At 49.0% G+C, this 21,101-nt stretch overlaps 1 protein-coding gene and 1 pseudogene across 4 annotated transcripts in view; both read right to left on the reverse strand.

The window, feature by feature from the left end:
- Positions 1-21,101, reverse strand: part of INSR (insulin receptor) — a 181,233-nt gene that overhangs the window by 94,981 nt on the left and 65,151 nt on the right. The window lies entirely within an intron of this gene.
- Positions 15,023-16,882, reverse strand: LOC129020823 (uncharacterized; annotated as a pseudogene).

The following is a 21,101-nucleotide window of genomic DNA, read 5'->3' on the forward strand; positions in this document are numbered from 1 at the left end:
CACACATGCACAGGCCACACAAACCGTCATAACCTTGACCAGCTTAAGAGAACAATTCTCAAGCCAATGAGAAAACAACAGCTGTGGCCAGGCGCAGTGGCTCACACCTGTAATCCCAGCACTTTGGGAGGCCCAGGCGGGTGGATCGTTTGAGCCCAGGAGCTCGAGACCAGCTTATATAACATGGCAAAACCCTGTCTCGGCCAGGGATACAAAAATTAGGCTGGGTGTAGTGGCTTACGCCTGTAATCCCAGCACTTTGCGAGGCCGAAGTGGGTGGATCATGAGGTCAGGAAATCGAGACCATCCTGGCCAACATGGTGAAACCCCCTCTCTACTAAAAATACAAAAATTAGCTGGGCATGGTGGCGCGTGCCTGTAATCCCAGCTACTCGAGAGGCAGAAGCAGGAGAATCGCTTGAACAGGGGAGTTGGAAGTTGCAGTGAGCCAAGATCGCGCCACTGCATTCCAGCCTGGCAACAGAGCAAGACTCCATTAAAAAAAAAAAAAATAGCTGGGCATGGTGGCACATGCCTGTGATCCCAGCTACTCAGGAGGCTGAGGCGTGGGAACTGCTTGAACCCAGGAGGCAGAGGTTGCAGTGAGCCAAGATTGTGCCACTGCATTCCAGCCTGGGTGACAGAGCGAGATTCCATCTCTAAATAAATAAATAAAATTAGCTGGGCATAGTGGCACACACCTGTGGTCCCAGCTACTCAGGAAGCTGAGGCAGGAGGATTGCTTGTACCCAGGAGGTCAAGGCTGCAGTGAGCTGTGATCACACCACTGCACTCCAGGCTGGGTGACCAATGCATTGCTCTAACCTCTCTCCAGGCAGCCTGCAGAAGCCAGATATTTATTTGAAACCTCCAGCTTCTGCTCCTCATGTGTATGCAAACATTGAGCTCAACTCCATAAAAGTCATGTTTTGTTTTGTTTTGAGACAGGGTCTTCCTCTGTCACCCAGGCTGCCTATCACAGCTCTCTGCAGCCTTGACTTCCCAGGCTTAACTGATCCTCCTGCCTCAGCCTCTCAAGTAACTGGGATTATAGGCACACACCACCATGCCCAGCTAATTTTTTTTTTTTTTTTTTAGAGACGGGGTCTTACTATGTTGCCCAGGCTGGTCTCGAACTCCTGGATTCAAGCGATCCTCCCGTCTCAGCCTCCCAAAGTGCTGGGATTACAGGCATGAGCCATGACGCCTGGCCAAAGTCATGTATTTTATTCCATAATAGATGAACATGGGGGTAAAAATAACACTTGGCTAATGTACAGGTTCAAATACAGAACATTTGCATCACCCCCATCTTTGAATACTACTTTATCCACCCTACTCCAATTCCAAGAGCAATGTCGTGGGTGTCTTAGCAATCAAGGATAGCACCTCCAGAACAAAAACGCCATGAAAGTCAAAGAGTTCTGTTTATACTAACAAAGGGCTGGAAAAGTCTATTGGTTGCGGGTTGGATAAGTAAATTACAAATGAACGTGACCACAGAAGAAACAGAGATTCGAAATGACCCCCAAAAAGTATTATCAAGGGAGAACGCCAAGAGCCAGGTGCGGTGGCTCACACCCGTAATCTCCGCACTTTAGGAGGCCGAGGCAGGTGGATCACCTGAGGTCAGGAGTTTGAGACCAGCCTGACCAACATGGGAAAACCCCATCTCTACTAAAAATACAAAAATTAGTCAGGTGTGGTGGTGTGTGACTGTAATCCCAGTTGCTCGGGAGGCTGAGGCAGGAGAATTGCTTGAACCCGGGAGGTGGAGGTTGCAGTGAGCCGAGATTGAGCCATTGCACTCCAGCCTGGTCAACAGAGACTCTGTCTCAAAAAAAAAAAAAAAAAAATAGTAAACAGGAGTGTCTCCTCTCCATAAACAAATTAACAGGAGAAACTCAGCCCCACTAAAACACACAAATTTAGGAAATTGACAAAAACCTAAGAGCCGAGAAAATATGGGTTCTGGAGTCTCAGTGTTTGGCATCAAGTCCTGGCTCCACTTTCTCCTTGCTGTGCGACTCCTGGAGGAGAACCTAGTGTCCCTGGGCCTCAGTTTCCCTATCTGTAGAATGGGCTGGGAAAAACTATGCAGATTCTTGGAACCAGGGTGACACAAGCAAGGCACTCGCCTCTGGCACAAAAGTTAAGGGGTGCCAAAACAGTCTTCAAGGTAAGTTGTATATATATATACATGGAGAGAGAGAGAGACAGAGAGAGACAGAGTCTTGCTCTGTGGCCCAGGCTGGAGTGCAGTGGTGCAGTCTCAGCTCACTGCAGCCTCTGCCTCCCGGGTTCAAGCAATTCTCCTGCCTCTGCCTCCCAAGTAGCTGGGATTACAGCCACCCACCACCATGCCCAGCTAATTGTTGTATTTTTAGTAGAGACAGGGTTTCACCATGTTGGCGAGGCTGGTCTCTAACTCCTGACCTCAAGTGATTCGTCCTCCCAAAGTGCTGGGATTATAGGTGTTGATCAAACTGTTCTTGATACAATAAGGTAATTCCGGAAAAATTGTCCCCTTGGGATCTGCTTGTTGGTTGGCTGGTTTATTTGAAAGAGGATCTCGCTCTGCTGCACGGGCTGGAGTGCAGTAGCACAGTCACAGCTCACTGCAGCCTCGACTTCCTGGGCTTAAGCGATTCTCTCGCCTCAGCCTCCCAAGTAGCTGCGACTACCGGTGCACGCCACCACGCCCAGCTAATTTTTATATTTGTAGTAGACATAGGCTCTTTCTGTATTGCCCAGGCTGGTTTTGAACTCCTGGCCTCAAGAATTCCTCCCACCTCCGCCTCTCTAAGCACCAAGATGACAGGTGTGAGGCACTGCGCTGTCTTATTTAGCAATAAGCTAAATTCCATGTTCAGGAGATGACGCTATCATCCAACTGCCAGTACAATCCAGGTAAGGATTTCACTCCATCCTCTGTGTTTTCCAAAGGAGCCGGTATTTGAAAAGGACGTGCATTCCACCAAGCATTCTTAAGGACCTGGGCCTTTGGGGTCAGGTAAGTTCCGGATTTTATTATTAGTAACAAATTAAATTGACTAACAACAAAAGAAAAGTGCACCATCAATGACCCCTCAGGAACCAAAACATGCACAATCCCATTGACACAGGGACAGAGTAAACTGCTCAACAGCTGACTCTACTCCCACAGACTGAAAGCTGCAGGGTCAGGGCCAGCAGCCGCGGAGAAGGAAGCTGTCCCCGTCAACACGATCTGGAACAATCCACAATGCTTATCAGGGGAGATACCACGGGCAAGAGGCAACGAAAACACTTCTGCCAGATAGAGCTTTGGAGGGAATATCGGTTTGTCTGGGGCAGGACTGGGTCACGGGCTACACACCTTCTCCTTTTATTCTCACAAATTCAACACCTGGTAATGCCGGGGCCGTTTCCCAAGTCGCAGACTCAGACTCTGGGGTGGAAAATTCCCCCGTCACTGTTATCTTAAAGTAGGGTTTCTCAGCCTCAGGACTGGTGGTATTCTGAGTCGGATCTTCATCTGGGGTGGGGCCGTCTTGTACATTGCAGGGTGCTGAGCAGCATCCCTGGCCTCCACCCACTCCATGCCAGGAGCATCTCCCCCCACCCCGATGTGTGACAACCACAGATGTCCCCAGAAATATCCAGACCCACCCTAGGGTGAGAACCACTTGGTGAGCGAGACCCTTGCCAGAGCCAGAGGGAAATCATCAAAGCGGATGGGGCTGAAATGGCTGAGTTGGTCCATCTGTCTGTCTGTTCATCAAGCCCTGATTTATAGCTTTGGGGGCTCCAGCACCCCACTCCCCTGGCTTCCCCACAATCACACTGCTATTCCCCATCATTCCCGGGACCCAAGCCCTGCGATTCCCGCTCAGCTCCCACCTAGCAGACACATGTTGAATCGAATGCGCATTCACCTGTCCAAGATTTGCTGAGGGTCTGCCATGTTTTGGGGGCGCTTCAATAGCAACAAGACATCGTGGACCTTGACCTCATGGTGCTTCCAGCCTAGCAGGCAGGCAGAATCAGAGAGAAAATTTTTCTTTAAATTTATTTTTGGGTTTTTTTTGAGATGGAGTTTCACTCTTGCTGCCCAGGATGGAGTGCAATGGCATGATCTCGGCTCACTGCAAGCTCTACCTCCCGGATTCAAGCGATTCTCCTGCCTCAGCCTCCCAAGTAGTTGGGATTACAGGCACCCACCCCCACGTCCCGCTAATTTTTTGTATTTTTAGTAGAGACGGGGTTTCACCATGTTGGCCAGGCTGGTCTCGAACTCCTGACCTCAGGTGATCCACCAACCTCAGCCTCCCAAAATGCTGGGATTACAGGTGTGAGCTACTGTGTCCAGCCAGAGAGAAAGTTCCATCTGCTTCTGTACCATCCTCTAGCAGCCCTCTTCAGCCCCGCTCCCTCAGTGAATTCCTACAGCACACAAGGATCCCAGGCCAGCAATTAGAGTCCTTTTCCAGCTCTGTTTAAAATGTGAGGCTTAGAATAACAGTGAAGATGCTTTAAACCACTACAGGGGGCCGGGCGCGGTGGTTCACGCCTGTAATCCCAGCACTTTGGGAGGCCGAACTGGGCGGATCACGAGGTCAGGAGATCGAGACCATCCTGGCCAACATGGTGAAACCCCGTCTCCACTAAAAATACAAAAATTAGCTGGGCGTGGTGGAGCGCGTCTGTAATCCCAGCTACTTGGCAGGCTGAGGCAGGAGAATCGCTTGAACCCGGGAGTCGGAGGTTGCAGTGAGCCAAGATCGCACCATTGCACTCCAATCTGGACGACAGAGCAACTCCATCTCAAAAAAAAAAAAAAAAAACAAACAAAAAACACCACAGGGCACTGCAGGAACCCACCCTCCATAAAGTATGCAAAGAATTATTATGCAGCATTCACTTCCCCTTTGCTTCTCTCCCCCAAGGAATGCTCAAAATAAATTCTTTCTTGCAGGTCCTTTATTTATCGAGCCAAACAGCATCTCAGAGGGATGATTTCTGCAACAAAGGTTGCAAATCATTTGCACATCTTCAAAGTATTATCGTCCATAGCCCAGTGCACGGGCTCCTCTAATCGTCTACAAAGAAAAGCAACACTTTCAACAACTCATGTCCAGCAGAGAAAGACTTCAGACAGGAAAAGTCAAATCACAAGTTAAAAAGTCAGAACTGGCTGGGCACAGTCATCCCAGCCCTTTGGGAGGCTGAGGTGGGTGAGTCACGAAGTCAGGAGTTCGAGACCAGCCTGACCAACATGGTGAAACCCCGTCTCTAGTAAAGATACAAAAAATTAGCCAGGCGTGGTGGTGCACGCCTGTAATCTCGGCTACTCGGGAGGGCTGAGGCAGGAGAATCTCTTGAACCCGGGAGGCAGAGGTTGCAGTGAGCAGAGATCGTGCCATTGCACTCCAGCCTAGGTGACAGGGCAAGACTTTGTCTCAAAAAAAAAAAAAAAAAAAAAAAAAAGAAATGGGATATAGACACTTTAACTTCCCAAAACCCAGACAGGTTGGCTGTTAGCAACCTGGGTGAGAAGTCTGTAAACCAGCTTCCCAATAAATGCCTTTTAAGGATGGCTATGTGATGAAGGTGTTTTCTCTTTGTGATTAAACTCCTTACTCATCTGAAGGGGGAAATTCCATTTAAGAAGTGAACCAGGTATGAGAAGAGACATTTTCCCCGGAGGGAGGCAATGACCTCTTTCCTCCCTGGGGCTCGGAACTTGTTTCTTCACAAGTCTTCCTAGAACTCTAGTTCTTATTCCCCCCTGTGCTGGCCCTCCATAAACATTTGCTGAACAAATAAACCCATGATGGAAGGCAACAGAAACTTCAAGACAAGACGGCTGGGCCGCCGACTGCCTAACCGGAGGGAACCAGACGTTAGCATTAAAGTTAAAAGTTAAAAGCCTTCCCAAGGTCACCAAGCGAGGTCTCTCTAACCTGGCCTGAGGTCCTCATTCTTCTCTACCCTGTTTACCCAGGATGGAAAAATGACATTCTCTGCTGGTGGGCTGGTTGTCCCGTGAGAGATTTCAACACAGTGTTTGGGGGTTTTAAACCTCTATCATCACTGTAGCCCAAGGAACAAAATCAGGGGCCAGGTATGCATTAGGGGATTTGCAAATGCTGTCTTATTTCATCCACTCAATGACCATAGAGGAAGATATGATGATGACTTATCCCTCTTTTTATAGATGAGGAAACAGAGATGCTCAGTAGTTCCAAAGGTCCTTCCCTTCCCTTTTTTCTTCCCTTCCTTCCTTCCTTCTTCCCTTCCTCCCTCCTTTCCTTCCTTCTTCCCTCCCTCCCTCCCTTCCTCTCTCCTTCCTTCCTCCCCTCCCTTCCTTCCCTTCCTCCTTCCTCCCCCCTCCTTTTCCTTCCTTCCTTGTTCCTTCCTCCCCTCCCTTCCTTTCCTCCCTTCCCTCCTTCCTTCCTTCTTCCCTCCCTCCCTTCCTCCCTCCCTCCTTCCTTCTTCCCTCCCTCCCTCCTTCCCTCCCTTCTTCCTTCTTCCTTCCGTCCCCACCTCCTTCCTTCCTTCCTTGTTCCCTCCCTCCCTTTTTTTTCCTTCCTTCCCCCCTCCCTCCCTCCTTTCTTCCTTCCTTCTTCCCTGTCTCCCCACCTTCTTTCTTTCTTCAGGGTCTGGTTCTGTTGCCCAGGCTGGAGTGCAGTGGTGCAATCATAGCTCACTGCAGCCTTGACCCCTGGGCTCAATGGATCTTCCTGCCTCAGCCTCCCGAGTACCTGGGGCTACAGGCACATGCCACTGTGCCTGGCTAAATTTTTATTTTTTGTAGACAAAGGTCACACAGTAAAGAAGTGGAAGACCTGGGATTCAAACCCAGGACCACGGGCTCTGAGTCTGTGCTTGTTCATGGAAGCACCAGTCAGTTCAGACGCTCCCCGGGCCTCGCCCAGATGGTCAAATGCTTCAAACAAGGACACCAGGGAAGGTGACTGTTCCTCGTATTTATGCCCCTTGTGTCATTGTCTATATCTGGGGTTAAGAATCACTCCAAAAACACCACAATGATCTCCCAGACTCTCAATTCCAGCAGAGCAGACAGCCGTCCCCACCACCACCCCCTCCACCCACTCAGTCCTCTCTCGGTTCCACTTCAGGATGACTCGAAAGACAGAAAAAGACTCAAAGCAAAATGCCTGAAGCTTGGAAAAGCCAGCAGCCCCTAAAAACTACCTAGCTTCCTTTTCCTTTATTTATTTATTTATTTATTTATTTATTTATTTATTTATTTTTGAGATGGAGTCTTGCTCTGTCACCCAGGCTGGAGTGCAATGGCATGATCTTGGCTCACTGCAACCTTCACCTCCTGGGTTCAAGCGATTCTCCTGCCTCAGTCTCCCGAGTAGCTTGGATTACAGGCGCGTGCCACCACGCCTGGGTAATTTTTGTAATTTTTAGTAGAGACAGGGTTTCACCATGTTGGCCTGGCTGGTCTCGAACTCCTGACCTCAGGTGATCCACTCACCTTGGCTTCCCAAAGTGCTGGGATTACAGGCGTGAGCCACCACACCCAGTCCTGAGCCTCCTTTTCTGATAACATCCTTCATTTCTGCTTCCTTCTCTGAACATATTCGAATCACAAAGCCCCAGCTCTGTTGGGAAATTCCGATGGAAATTGAAACAAGTTCCTAATCTCATGGTCTCACCTGAGGGAAAAGTGGCTAAGAAGATGGAAGCAGGCTGGGCACGGTGGCTCACGCCTGTAATCCCAGCACTTTGGGAGGCCAAGCTGGGCAGATCACCTGAGGTCAGGAGTTCGAGATCAGCCTGACCAACATGGTGAAACCCCGTCTCTACTAAAAATACAAAAAATTAGCCAGGTGTGGTGGCGTGCACCTGTAATCCCAGCTACTTGGGAGGCTGAGTCAAGAGAATCGCTTAAACCCAGAAGGCAGAGGTTGCAGTGAGCTGAGATCATGCCATTGCACTCCAGCCTGGGAGACAGAGCAAGACTCTGTCTCAAAGACAAAAAGAAGATGGATGTAACTGACTGTGCCTCTGAAATCCTAAATAGAATATTGCATGGCGTCTTGGAACTCTGTGATGTTATGTGGTACAAATGAGACGGCCCCTGAACTCCCACTGTGTACCAGGAGTTGGGGAGAGGTGCATAGTAGCAGGACAGACATCCAGAGGGTAACAGGGAACCACGAGGGATGTCCCTGGGCTCTGGGTTCGAAAGTGCAGGCCCCTTGTATCCAGGGGGTCTAGGAAGGAACAAACTGCCACGGTGTAAGGGAGCCACTGCAGGTGTCCTCAGAAGCCACAGCAAGGCCACCAAGATGCTGGGGCCCCGTATCCACCTCTCACCAAGCCCCTGCTCCAATTCCTGTTGGCCCCTGGCTAGAGACCCACCCAGAGGGGGTTTCCAGGCCCAGATGCTGGGTTTCTCACTGTATCCATTTCCCATTGCTTCTGTCACAAATGCCCACAAATGTAAAACGACATACATTTATTATTTTCTCTTGCATCGGGATCTTACTCTGTTGCCTAGGCTAGAGTGCAATGGTGCAATCATGGCTCACTGCAGCCTCGAACTCCTGGGCTCAAGCAATCCTCCCACCTCAACCTCCCAAGCAGCTGGGAATATAGATGTGTGCCACCAAGCCCAGCTAATTTTTCTTTCTTTTTTTTTTTTTTAGAGATGGGGTCTTGCTATGTTGCCCAGACTGGTCTCAAACTCCTAGCCTCAAGAAATCGTCCCACCTTGGCCTCCCAAAGCACTGGCATTACAGGCATGAACCACCATGCCCTGCCTATTTTCTTACAGTTTTGGTGGTGAAAAGCCCAAAATGAGTCTTACAGGGCTAAAATCAAGATGTTACAAAGGTTGGTTCCTTCTGGAGGCTCCAGAGAGAATCCAGCTTTTAAGGCAGCCCCTTTTTCTTGGCCGTAGCACTTCAATCTCTTGCCTCCCTCTTTCCTTGAAAAGGATCCCTGTGATGGCATCTGGTGCACCAGATAATCTAGGATCATCCCCCTATCTCAAGATCCTCAACTTAATCACATCTGCAAAAAGCCTTGTGCCAAGTGAGGTACCAAATTCACAGGTGACAGGGATTACGATGTGGGCATCTCTGGGGGAAGGAAGAGGCATCATTCAATCGACCACATTCACCCTTTCTGGTATTTTCCTCTCCCAGCCACAGAATGTTTCGGTAGCAGTCAATGAGTGATATCTCTCACCTTTTTCTTTTTAATTTTTTTCTTTTTTGAGACAGAGTCTCGTTCTGTCGCCCAGGCTGGAGTGCAGTGGCACGATCTCGGCTCACCGCAAGCTCCGCCTCCCAGGTTCACGCCATTCTCCTGCCTCAGCCCCCCGAGTAGCTGGGACTACAGGCGCCCGCCACCACACCCGGCTAAATTTTTTTTGTATTTTTAGTAGAGACAGGGTTTCACTGTGTTAGCCAGGATGGTCTTGATCTCCTGACCTCGTGATCCACCCACCTTGGCCTCCCAAAGTGCTGGGATTACAGGCGTGAGCCACCATGCCCGGCCTTCTTTTTTTTCTTTTGTAAAAACAAAACAGAAAAGTTGCAAGGGTGATACAGAGAGTTCTCATGTACCCATCACTCAGCAGAGAGATAAATCCCCAGGAATGGAACAGAACGTGGCGCCCAAGAATCTGCTGCTCAGGAGAGTCCCCAGAGCTCTCTCCACTGTGGGAGGATGGGATGGTGACAGAGATAGAAGAGTCCCTGCCTTGTGGTGGGGGAAGAGAGATTGCAAAACGGTGAGCAAAGAAATAAACATGTTCCACCTCCATAGGAAACCACAGGGGGGAAGGGGAGAAATTCTGACCCCCCGGGGGTCACGTGGCAGTGTCTTGGAGACATTTCTGGTTGTCGCAACTCGTGTGGGGTGGGAGTGCTACTGGTATCTAGTGGGGAGAGGCCAGGGATGCTACTAAACACCCTAAAATGCCCAGGACAGCTGCCACCAGAGAAATAATCCAGCTCCAAATGTCCTCAGTACTGCAGTTGAATAAGCAGGGAGGGAGGAAATTTCATCTAAGAGAAATCAAATCAGTTGCCTAACGTCACCCTGCTCAAAAGGGGCAGACCTGGGGTTAACAACCATGGGATTTTCTCAAAGATTCTGCACACTGAACTTCTTGCCTCTTGTTTTTTGTTTTGTTGGTTTTTTCTGTTTGTTTCTTTGTTTTTATGAAACGGAGTCTCGCTCTGTTGCCCAGGCTGGAGTGTAGTGGCATGATCTCGGCTCACTGCAACCTCCGCCTCCTGGGTTTAAGTGATTCTCCTGCCTCAGCCACCCAAGTGCCTGGGATTAGAGGCACCCGCCGCCACATCTGGCTAATTTTTTGTATATTTTTTGTACAGATGGGGTTTCGCCATGTTGGCCAGGCTGGTCTCCAACTCCTGACCCCAGGTGATCCACCTGCCTTGGCCTCCCAACGTGCTGAGATTACAGGTGTGAGATTAAGGCCCAGCCCTTGCCTGTTGTTTGAGCAAAGATAATCTGAGGAAATCACATGAGGAAGGATCACAGGGCAAAGCATGTAGGTAGAGGGAACAGCAAGTGCAGAGGCTTAGAGGTGGCAGGAAGGCAGCCAGTGAGCTCCAGCCAAGGGTCCCATGTCAGAGAAGCAGGTAACTGGCTTGTTGGTGGCAGCAAAGAAGAAGGCATGAACCATTCGCTCTTCTGTGCAGCAGTCACTCTGTGTGTGGTTTTCAGACATATTTAAAGTGGATTTAAAAAATAAACAAACAAAAAGGACTTGCAATCCAACATCTGAGCAGGGGCTTTGTTAGGCTTCCCAGGACCTGGGGAAATTACCCAGGATTCAGGATAAAACTGCAGGGGTGTCTGTTGCAGGGACCAGATACATTACTCTCTCCTCACCACAACCTTTCCAACCTCCACACTGGCCTCTGAAGCTCCGGGCTCCAGTTACTTCCACTGACCACCCCCGGGGCTGGAAGCCATGGAGGGGAGTTCTGCAGCTCTTTGGGCTTCACATGTTGCTCTGATTGTCATGCCTTGGATTAGCAAGACCTCTCTCAGTTTGTGAGAACAGAAAGCTCAGTTATACAGAGAGAGAGAGAGAGAGAGAGAGAGATGGGAGGGAGGGAAGGAAGGAAGGAAGGAGGGAGGGAGGGAAGGAAGGAAGGAGGGAGGGAGGGAGGGAGGGAGAGAGAGAAGGAAGGGAGGGAGGGAGAGAGAAGGGAGGGAGAGAGAAGGAAGGAAAGGGAAGGGAGAAAGAGAGAGAAGGGAGGAAGGGAGGGAGAGAGAAGGAAGGAAAGAAGGAAGGAAGGAAAGGGAAGGGAAGGGAGAGAGAGAAGGAAGGAAGGAAGGGAGGAAGGGAGGGAAGGGAGAGAGAGAGAAGGAAGGAAAGAAAAGAGGGAGGGAGGTAAGGAAGGGAAAGAAAGAAAAAGAAAAGAACGATTGCTGACTTATTTAACTAACAAGTCATAGGACAAGGATGCTTTCAGGTACAGCTAGATCCAGGTGTCAAATGATGTCATGAGGACCCCATCTCTCTCCCTTTCCTTTTCTCAGTCCTGCTTCCTTCTATGGTGTCAGAAGTCTCAGACAGGTGGTCTCTACATGGTGGCACCTGGATTATAGCTTCCCAGCAAGGAAGATCTAGCAAGGAAAAAAATCTCTCTTTCTATCACTCCCACCAAAGTCCCAGAACTGAATCTTATGGAGCCCTCTGGGGTCACATGCCCACCCCTGAACCAATCATGGAGGCTGGAGGAATTAAGAAAGCTGATTGGCCGAGTCTGAGTCACGTGCCTTCCCCTGAGCCAATCATAAGAGTCTGAAGGAATAAAGGAAGCTGGCTCTAGGACTAGAGTCCACACAATGAGGTCTGAGTGGCTTCCCAAGCAAAATATGATTCTAACCCATGAAAATCTGGTTCTATCTCCAGGAATGCTGAGTAGGCAAATCTGAATGCCTCCTCTCCAGAGATGAGTAATCTTGTGTTTGCCTCCTTTTCAAGTTGGTGGCAAAAGTGAATCCTATTTTTTTGTTTTATTTTATTTTTGAGACGGAGTCTTGCCCTGTCGCCCAGGCTGGAGTGCAGTGGCGCCATCTTGGCTCACTGCAACCTCCGCCTCCCAGGTTCAAACGAGTCTCCTGCCTCAGTTTCCCAAGGAGCTGGGGCTACAGGCGCTCCACCACGCCTGGCTAATTTTTGTATTTTAAGTAGAGACAGGGTTTCGCCATGTTGGCCAGGCTGGTCTCGAACTCCTGACCTCAGGTGATCCTCCCGCCTTGGCCTCCCAAAGTGCTGGGATTACAAGTGTGAGCCACCATGCCCGGCCACGAATCCTATTTTTACAACTTGTGCCAACTCTAGGTAGGTTCGGTCTTGTTATGCCCATTCGAAAAACTGGGACTAACAGAGCATATGTTATGCAGTGACCAAGAAAATTAAATAAAATAATAGATATAAAACACTTAGCACAGGGTCTAGTATTTGGTAAGCCCGCCACACATTGGCCGTTATGATTCCTATATTTTAAATTTTACTGGTAACATAATAGTATGATTTGAATATTTGTCCCTTCCAAAACTCATGTTGAAATATAATTTCTCATGTGGCAGCATTGAGAGGTGGGGCCTTTAAGAGGTGATTATGAGGGCTGTGTCGTCATAAGTGGATTAATCCATTCATGGATTAATGGTTTATCATAGGAGTGGGACTGGTGATTTTATAAGAAGAGGAAGAGAGACCTGAGCTGACACTCTCAGCTCCCTCGCCATGTGATGCCCTGCTCCCTGTCAGGACTCCGCAGAGTCCCCACCGGCAAGAAGGTCTTCACCAGGCCGGGCGCAGTGGCTCATGCCTGTAATCCCAGCACTTTGGGAGGCTGAGGTGGGCGGATCACTTGAGGTGAGGAGTTTGAGACTAACCTGGCCAACATGGCAAGACCCCGTTTCTACTAAAAACACAAAAATTAACTGGCTGTGGTGTTGCGCACCTGTAATTCCAGCTACTCGGGAGGCTGAAGTGGGAGAATCTCTTGAACCCAGGAGGCAGAGGTTGCAGTGAGCTGAGATTCTGCCACTGCACTCCAGCCTGGGCAATAGAGTGAGACCCTGTCTAAAAAAAAGAAGAAGAAGGCTGGGTGCAGTGGCTCATGCCTGTAATCCCAGCACTTTGGGAGGCTGAGGCGGGCGGATCACCTGAGGTCAGGAGTTCGAGACCAGCCTGGCCAGCACAGCGAAACCCCATCCCTACTAAAAATACAAAAACGAGCTGGTTGTGGTGGCACACGTCTGTAATCCCAGCTATTTGGGACGTTGAGGCAGGAGAATTGCTTGAACCTGAGAGGCGGAGGTTGCAGTGAGCCGAGATTGCACCACTGCACTCCAGCCTGGGCTACAGAGCGAGATTCTGTCTCAAAAAAAAAGAAAAAAGATCCCTCCTTTTAGGATAAAGTTTGCATGGCCTCTGGCATCACACTGAGTTTCAACTTTTCCTTTCTAGCTATGTCCCCTTCTCTAGGCAATTCAGCTACTCCAGGCCCCCTGTCCACTTGCCAGGACACAGGAATAACAGTAACACCCATCTGGCAGGGCTGTTGTCGGGATCAAGTACAATTATACAGCAGACTTGGGGTTCTGAAGCAGCTGAGAAGATCCACAAGCCACAATATATTGAGCACCAACTGTTTACAGCTATCAAGCATGTACTGTCTACCAGGCAAATGATCCTCCTAACAATTTTCTCATTTTTCTGCACAACACCATTTGGGAAAGGCTAAGTCAGAGTCTTGGGTGGGTTGAAAGCTAGAAGACACTCTGAGCCTATGTCCTCGGTAAAAAAAAAAAAAAAAAAAAAAATCAGGAGTGACCCATGCTCAGCTGATAGCACTAACGGGGAAGGAAAGAGGGCGACAGAGACTCTTCCCCAACATCTATCTAGCCCAGCTTGGTTGGCACTTTGGACCGCAGGCTGTATGGAAATTCCTGGCCTCTGACGACCTCAAGCTGTCTTGGTCCTTAATCCTAATTCTGAACCTGTTTCCTTACTCAGACAGAGGTCTGACTTTTGACATGTGTCCCCCACACCCAGCACCCATCTGGCTTCCTTATTTTTTGTTTTTTTTTAAGAGACAGGGTCTTGCTCTGTTGTCCTGGCTAGTGTTCAGTGGTGTGACCATAGCTCACTGCAGCATCAAACTCCTGGGGTCAAGCAATCCTCCTGCTTCAGCCTCTGGAGTAGCTGGGACTACAGCCATGGGCCACCACAGCTGGCTAATATTTTTATTTGTTTAGAGACAGGGTCTTGCTACATTGCCCAGGTTGGTCTTGAATTCCTGGCCTCAAGCGATCCTCCCACCTCGGTCTCCCAAAGTGCTGGGATTACAGGCATGAGCCACGGTGTCCAGCCTGGCTTCCCTATTTGGCAGTGATTATGTCCACTCCTTGCTCTTGGTGGAGGAAACAGCTATGTCCTTGGGGAGGGCCAGGCTGGAGGTAACTACGCTTCCTTAGAGGAAGCTATAGGTATAAGAAGCCTGCTTTACTCCAGGGACAGGGAGGCCAGCTCCCTTGCAAAAAAGGCAAAGAGGGAGGCCAATGAAAAACTGGCTAAAACTGGCTGGGCGCTGTGGCTCAGGCCTGTAATCCCAGCACTTTGGGAGACCAAGGAGGGCGGATCACCTGAAGTCAGGAGTTTGAGACCAGCCTGGCCAGCATAGCAAAATGCCATCTCTACTAAAAATACGAAAATTAGCCCAGTGTGGCAGCATGCGCCTGTAATCCCAGCTACTCGGGAGGCTGAGGCAGGAGAATTGCTTGAACCTGGGAGGCAGAAGTTGCAGTGAGCTGAGACTGTGCCACTGCACTCCAGCCTGGGTGACAGAGTGAGACTCTGTCTCAAAGACAAACAAACAAACAAAAAAAACAACTGGCTAAAACTAAAGAGGTTACCATGTGCCGTGCACTACACTTTACATGTCACAAGCATTAATTACCTCATTTGATTTTCACCCAAAGCAAGAAATTGAAGTACCTAGAGAAAGAAGCCCAGCATAAAGACGCAAGGGAGCGAAGCCCAGCATAAAGACGCAAGGGAGCGAAGCCCAGCATAAAGACGCAAGGGAGCATTTTTGGAGGTAACCATTGACAGAAATGAGTTAAAGAAAATTCAACTGGTGTCCAGGCTCTGCTGTAAAATTCTGCTTTGGGGTGAAACGTAGGGTTACCTGGGCACACTGTGATGGTCCTGGCTAACCAACAGCAGGTGGGCTTTTGCAGAGATAATCCAGGGCCCTGTGATGAGTTGGTCACCCTAGTGACCCAATTTTGGCCTCCAGATATTGGCTTCTGGCCAATTCTAGGGGGATCAGCAAGCCAAGTTTAGCACAGAATGTGCTTCTTCTTCATTGAACTCCTATTCACCCTTCAAAACCCAGTACAAAAGTTCCCTTCCTCTGTAAGGCAGAGTATAGCAGGAAAAGCTAGGGTTCTGAAGCCAGAGAGACTGTGGGTTCAAATCCTAGCTCTGTGAAAAGATTGTTGTGAGGACCATGTGCCTGGGATACAGCTGGTGCTCAGTAGTGACTTATGGATGTTCCCAGGTGCTTCAAAGCCCTCAACCTGATGGATGTTACTCTATTAAACCCAAAATTTCCCATCTTCCCTCCTCTAAGCCACCAGAATAGACTGGAACAAAATTTTTTTTTTTTTTTTTTTTTGAGACCAAGTCTTGCTCTGCCACCCAGGCTGGAGTGCAGTGGCGCGATCTCGGCTCACTGCAACCTCTGCCTCTCAGGTTCAAGCCATTCTCCCACCTCAGCCTCCAGTAGCTGGGACTACAGGCATACACCACCACACCCAGCTTATTTTTAGTAGAGACAGGGTTTCACCATGTTGGCCAGGATGGTCTCGATCTCTTGACCTCGTGATCCGCCTGCCTCAGCCTCCCAAAGTGCTGGGATTACAGGAGTGAGCTACCACACCAGGCCAATTTTTTTTTTTTTTTTTAAAAGACAAAGTCTTGTCACATGTGCAAACCAGTTCATGCAAATCTCCGTTTCAGTCTTTCTCCCTCAACCTCAAGCCCTGACACCAAGCAGGGCTGTTTTCCACTTGGCTTTTCCTCTGCCAAGAATTTCCCCAGAGCACAAACAGAGGCGTGAAGCGAAGTAAACACGGGAAGCTCTGAAAACCCATTCATGGGCAGCTCAAAGGTGTCGAGACATCAGGGTATGTGGCCGAGCTTTCCGCCATGGGGGCAGCAAGCCTCCACGAAGCTGAGGCGACTTGCTGACGGCCCCACTCCAGGTGACCAACCACATCTCGACCAGAGGAAGGAGAACACACAAAGAAAGACACTGTCTCTGCTGGAGGGCGATGGTCCAGTCAGTGCACCCTGGGCGAAGGGGCCAAGAAGCCGCAAGATGTGCGTCCCGAGAAAATGCACCGTGGTTATAAATACAGCAAAGAGTGTTTGGATGAAGCTGGTGTCTGAAAGTGGAGATGGTCCTGGCTAACCAATAGCAGGTGGGCTTTTGCAGAGATAATCCAGGGCCCTTTTCACAGAGACCTAGGGCTGTAAGGAAGTCCCCCGAACCCCCAATAAATATCCAGGTTCTGCTTGTCTCTAAATCAGCTGGCTAAAGAAAACTTGGTCCAAACTGCATCAGTGGTGGGGGTGGGGGAACAGAGGAAAGAAAAGGGGATGAGAGAGAGAGAGAGACAGACAGACAGTCAGTCAGACAGACAGAGACAGAGAGGGGAGTATCCCATCAAGGCAGCAGAGCAGCAGCAAAGAGGAGAGAGGAGAGAGGAGGGGAGACGGGAGGTTGTGGCCACATGCTGTGTAACACTTAGAGTTTCCTATGCACCCAGCACTATTCCAATTATTAACCATTTATTTCCCCCAACAATCCTAGATGTTACCATTTTACAGAGGAGAAGACTGAGGCACAGACAGGTTCAGTAACCTACCCATGGTCACACAGCTATTGAGTGGCCGAGCCACAAGAAGACACTCGCTCCATCAATGTTACTGTGGGCCAGTTGCCATCATGAGTGTAAGATGATTCCTCAGGGAGAAATGCTGATGTTCCCCTTCCCTGACACTTTCTCCAGATCAGCTTAGGGGTGCTTGAGTGCCTGGCCCGCCACCTCCCCCGCCAACCACCAAGCCAAAATGCTTGAGTGACACCCTCTGATTCTCTAGTATACCATGTCACCAATTAGGTGTTTCACGAGGGGCTTCCAAGAGGGAAGGACTTGTCTGTTCTCTTCCCTGCGGCTATGTCCTGACTCCCCAGCCCAGCACTTGAGTAATACATAAACCCATCCTCATTAAATGACTATAATCATATTCCCCCAGATTCCTTGGTCCCCCAAGTCTAGGGATGTGGTTTTTGTCGGTAGCACGGCAGTGTCAAGCCACAGAGCCACGAGGCTGATGATGGGCCCTTGGTTTCCATTTCCCCCCCTCAAAAAAAGAGCAGAGAATAATTGCAGAGTGCCCCTCACCCCCATTCCAGCACCCTGGTCCAGGGGTCCTCAAATGGAGGCGATTCTGCCCACCAGGAGACACCTGGCAGTGTCTGGAGACATTTGTGTTTGCCATGCCTCCAGGGCGGCGCTCCTGGCATGGAGTGGGTGGAAGCCAGAGATGCTGCTCAGCACCCTCAGTGCCCAGGATGGCCCCACCCCAGAGAACAATCCAGCCCCAGTGTCTGCAGGACCCAGGTAGAGAAACCCCATCCCGGAATGAGAAGCCCCTCTCCTCCACCACATCAAAGCCAAGATGACAACATCTCTGAGTTTGACACAAGGTTAGGGAGAAGTCTCATTTTTCAAATGGCTGGCTGTAACACTAAAAAAAGGAAAATTAAAAATGTCTGAGGATCAGCCGGGCATGGTGCCTCATGCCTGTAATCCCAGCACTTTGGGAGGCCGAGGCGGGAGGATCACGAGGTCAAGAGATCGAGACCATCCTGGCCAACATGGTGAAACCCCGTCTCTACTAAAAATACAAAAAAAAAATTAGCTGGGCATGGTGGCGTGTGCCTGTAGTCCCAGCTACTCAGGAGGCTGAGGCAGGAGAATGGCTTGAACCTAGGAGGTGGAGGTTGCAGTGAGCCAAGATCGCACCACTGCACTCCAGCCTGGCAACAGAGTGAGACTCCGTCTCAAGTGAAAAACAAAAACAAACAAACAAAAAACTCTTGAGTACCAACTGCAGTGGCTCCTGCCTGTAATCCCAGCAATTTGGGAGGCCGAGGCAGGAGAGTTGCTTGAGCCTGAGAGGTCAAGACTATCCCTGGCAACATAGTGAGACTCCATCTCTACAAAAAAAATATAAAAATTAGCCAGGCGCGATGGTGTACACCTGTGGTCCCAGCTACTCGGGAAGCTGAAGTGGGAGGATTGCTTGAGCCCAAGAGGTCAAGGCTACAGCAAGCCATGATGACGCCACTGCACGCCAGCCTGGGCAACAGAGCCAGACCCTGTTTCAAAAAAAAAAAAAAAAAAAAAAAATGCCTGAAGGAGGAGGTGAATCCTAGAAACAGCCCAATTTCATCTCCATACACCCCTACTCCAAACAGGTTTCCAAACTGCAAAAATGGCTGATAAAAAAATTCTTTAAGCTGATGTAAAAACCAATGCCCTACTCCCCCTGCCAATTTTGCTACTCTTGAGCAAGATCTCAGCAGCTACACTTGGATGCTGGAAATATGTGCCAGAGGAGACTTATGATGCTAATTTCCTTTAGTAAACAGTTCAAATCTTGTCTTGGACACCAATGAAATAAGAAAAGCTAGCCACAGGCTGTGTGGAATTCCTTCCTCTTAACACTAAGCATCAGGCATTCCATGACTTTTGCTCTTGGGATGGCAAACATGAATGTTTCTAGAACACTGAGTTTTCCAGCATATACCTTTTCCAGTTATTTTCACTAGGTTTGGTGTGAAAAATTAACGAATTCAGTATTTGTTGCTGGACAGTCCCTCTGGAACAAAGAACTGTGTGTTAAATACCAGCTGAATAATCAAGCAAACATTTGCATTCTTTTTTTTTTTTTTAAAGACAGGGTCTGGCTCTGTTGCCTAGGCTGGAGTGCAATGGTGCGATCACAGCTCACTGCAGCCTCAACCTCCTGAGCTCAAGCAATCCTCTCACCTCAGCCTCTCAAGTAGCTGGGACTATAGGCATGCACTACCACACCCAGCTAATTTTTGTATTTTTTGTAGAGATGGGGTTTCACCAAGTTGCCCAGGCTGGTCTCAAACTCCTGGACTCAAGCGATCCGCTTACCTCAGTCTCCCCAAATGCTGCAAATACAGGCATGAGCCACTGCACCCGGTCAACATTTGCATTCTCGTTGAAAGATCACGTGCTTTTTCCAAAGCATGTGAGAGTTTGCATCAACTCCAACCAGCTTAGACCTAATGTGGGTCCTCCCCTTTCACCAAGAGGACCAGCGGCTATTGCAGATGCCCTTGCAAGTTACAAAACATGTTCTCCATCAAGCCACACAGGGTTATGGATCGGAAAGGCAGCCCACCCTGATGAAAACCACAGTTGCGGTACAGATTGTTTTGTTTTTGTTTTTGTTTTTCCAGAACACTGATATGTATCCTCAATGGTTAACATTGTGTCCTAAAAGGTGTTTTTCTGTTTCTTAACATACCAGAAACAAGATGGTCTGAGACCTCGACCTTCACACTAGGGTCATATTTCAACACAGAAACCAGGGTAGCATCGCCCAGAAAATAAAAAGCGGGGGGAGGTAAATCAGACTGTCCCAAATCTAGGGCCTCTCTCAGGGCACAAGAAACAGCCCCAGAGGGCCCCCATGGGTCCTGCTCCCTAAGGCCATTTGTCTCTGTTCATTGTGGTACAGAGTGGTTCTGAAACGCATCCTAACTTTAGTGATGACACAGGGTCCGGCAAGTATCCAGACCTATAGTCCACCAGACTTTCCATGAAGAGCTGCCCTAAAATGAATATCGACACTTGGCCAGAAGCAACAAAATAACATTCCACTCTGCTTGAAAATTGAGGCGGGGGCTTAAAGGCTTATTTTAACAGCTTAACAGCTTAGCAAAATAAATCTGCTGTCATTATACACAGACAAATGTCGTTTATGTCTCTTGCATCTATGAAACAATCAAGATTTCATGATCACACCCCATTTACTCAGTGAGGCTAAAGACAGGAAGGTCAAGATTACTGACAATTATATAATTATCCTCTGCAGTAAAACAATTGAGGCATTCCACTCAAATCAGAAATGAGACTGGGCTGACCATATTCAGCTGCGTCACTGAACACTGTTCTGGAAGTTCCTGCCATAACAAGGTTAACAGCAATAACTGGTCTAATTATTGGCAAAAGGCAACAAGTCATCATTATCTGCAGATGCTACAATTATAGAGTTGGAAAATTGAAGGGATCAATTGCAGAGCTTTTAGAACTAGTAAGCATTTAATAAGGTAGCAGTGAGTGAAGAAAACACAATCCCTGTCCCCTATTCTACAAAATAATCACTTTTAATACTTCAAAACATCTCCCTTATATTAGATGACAGACACATGGATAGATGGAGAGATGAATGGATACGTGGACGGGTGGATGAATGGGTGGGTGGAGGGATGGATGAATGAATAAGTGGATGTATGCGTGGGTGGATAGATGGATGAGAAGATTGGTGGGTGAGTGGTTGGAAGGGATGGAGGGACAGGTGTGTGGATTGTTGGGAGAGTAGATAGAAGGATGGATGGATGGACGGATGGATGGATGAATGGATGGATGGATGTCTGGGTGGGTGGATGGATGGATGAATGGATGAGTGGATGTATGGATGGATGGGTGATTGGATGAGTGGATGGATGGATGGGTGAGTGAATGGATGAATGGGTGAGTGGATGAATGGATGGGTGAGTGGATGAATGGTTGGAGGAATGGATGGATGGATGGATGGATGGATGGATGGATGGATGGATGGATGGATGGATGGTGAATGGACTGGATGAATGGATGGATGGGCAGATGAACAAGTGGATGGAGGGAGGGAGGGATGGATGGATGGATGGATGGATGGACGGACGGATGGATGGATGGATGGA

The sequence above is a fragment of the Pongo pygmaeus genome, chromosome 20, assembly GCF_028885625.2.
Source record: "Pongo pygmaeus isolate AG05252 chromosome 20, NHGRI_mPonPyg2-v2.0_pri, whole genome shotgun sequence".
In the NCBI taxonomy this organism is placed as follows: Eukaryota; Metazoa; Chordata; class Mammalia; order Primates; family Hominidae; genus Pongo; species Pongo pygmaeus.